The sequence below is a fragment of the Arachis hypogaea genome, chromosome 4 (assembly GCF_003086295.3).
Source record: "Arachis hypogaea cultivar Tifrunner chromosome 4, arahy.Tifrunner.gnm2.J5K5, whole genome shotgun sequence".
Taxonomy (NCBI): Eukaryota; Viridiplantae; Streptophyta; class Magnoliopsida; order Fabales; family Fabaceae; genus Arachis; species Arachis hypogaea.
In genome coordinates, this window is record NC_092039.1 from 73,004,832 (window position 1) to 73,006,749 (window position 1,918).

General features: G+C 42.3%; 1 non-coding gene across 1 annotated transcript; it reads right to left on the reverse strand.

The window, feature by feature from the left end:
- Positions 1 to 800: 800 nt before the first annotated feature.
- LOC112799170 (small nucleolar RNA R71) lies at positions 801 to 904 on the reverse strand. The gene has a single exon (XR_003200748.1). It is a non-coding gene; the product is annotated as a small nucleolar RNA R71 (small nucleolar RNA).
- Positions 905 to 1,918: the final 1,014 nt, after the last annotated feature.

The following is a 1,918-nucleotide window of genomic DNA, read 5'->3' on the forward strand; positions in this document are numbered from 1 at the left end:
TTGAGCATTTTTCTTGTTTTGTTAATTTAGTTTAAGTTACTTGTTGAATTTAATTTCTGCACTCTGTTATTTGCTTTTTCTTTCTTATGCCTTTCCTTTCAAGTAACTAACTCACTAACCCACTAACTATTTGAATTAATTCCTCACTGCTCTAACCATACTCTTCCATTAGCCAAGAGTATTCCACTTGTTTGTTGCTTGTGGTGTGTTCTTGTATGACAGGTAGAAGAGGAGAGACATCAACTCCTCCATATACCGAACCAGAGAGGACCCTTCATAGACTTAGAAGGGAAGCAAGAAGGAAGAAGGTACTGGGAGAAGAAGAATCTGAAGGAGAATCTGAGGACAACTTTGAGAAAGCTCTAGATCTCAACATGGATAGAGAAGTTCACAACCATGAGAGGGATGATGGAAACAATGCCATTCCTGGGAGGAGGGTTCTTGGTTCATACATAAACCCAACCTCTGGGAATTGTGGTAGCAGCATTCAGAAACCACCTATTCAGGCCAACAATTTTGAACTCAAACCACAGCTAATATCATTGGTGGAGAATCATTGTTCATTTGGTGGAAGTGCTAATGAAGATCCCAACCAACATCTCACAAAATTCCTGAGAATTTGTGACACTGTGAAGTCCAATGGAGTTCAGGAAGATGCCTATAAACTGCTCTTGTTCCCATTTTCACTTAGGGACAAGGCAGCTAAGTGGCTGGAATCATTTCCAAGGTACAGCCTAACAACCTGGGATGAGGTAGAGAGCAAGTTTCTGGCACGTTTCTATCCCCCACAAAGAGTCAATAGGCTTCGATCTGAGGTTCAAACTTTTAGACAAAAAGATGGTGAGACGCTCTACGAAGCATGGGAGAGTTTCAAAGAATTGACAAGGAAATGCCCACCAAACATGTTCCCTGACTGGGTGCAATTGCACATCTTCTATGATGGATTTTCTTATGAATCAAGGAAGGCTGTAGACCATTCATCAGGAGGCTCATTGAACAGGAAAAAGACTGTGGAAGAAGCCATTGAAGTGATTGAGACAGTGGCTGAGAATGAGTACTACTATGCTTCAGAGAGACACAACACTAAGGGAGTCATGGAGCTGAACCATGTTGATGCAATTCTAGCCCAAAACAAGGTGTTTGCCAAGCAACTAGCAGAGCTTACCAGGAAGTTAGACACAAAGCAAGTGGCTGCAATACAAACACAAGATCAAGAGGAAGCAAATACTGAAGGAGATGATTGGGAAGAGGCCAATTATGTGGGAAATCAACAAAGGCAATCATATGATCCACATTCCAACACTTACAACCCAGGATGGAAAAACCACCCAAACTTTGGGTGGGGAAACCAGCAAAGCCAACCACAAAACCACAAACCTTACAACCACAACCAACATAACAATTCCACATACCAAAACTCCAACCAAAGATCATACCAAGCCACACAAAACACTTACTCCCAACCACCATATCATGGCCAAAATAACCAACCTGACCAACCTAATCCGAACCAACAATTTCAAGATCAATTAAACAGGATAGAAGGAAGGTTAGTAAACATGGGTCAGGACATAAGTGAGTTGAAAAGTTTTAGGGACGATGTGAGATCGACCTTAAGGAACCATGGCGAAAAACTCAAGTGGATGGAGGCTCGAGTAGGAGAACTTTCTCAACAGGCCCCCAAGTCAACTGCAGTGTTCCCTAGTGACACAGAAAAGAATCCTAAAGGGGAACAAAAGGGAGTGAGATGGGAAGAATGCAAGGCCATCACCACATTGAAGGAAGTCTCAGAAGAAGAAGGAATCAGAACCTCAGAAAAGGAGCCAGAAATCTTGAAAGAAAGTGTGGAAGAAGCTAAGCAGGAAAGTGAAACGGAGCAAGCTAAGGATATGCAAAAGGAAGGCACGCTGGAAACATA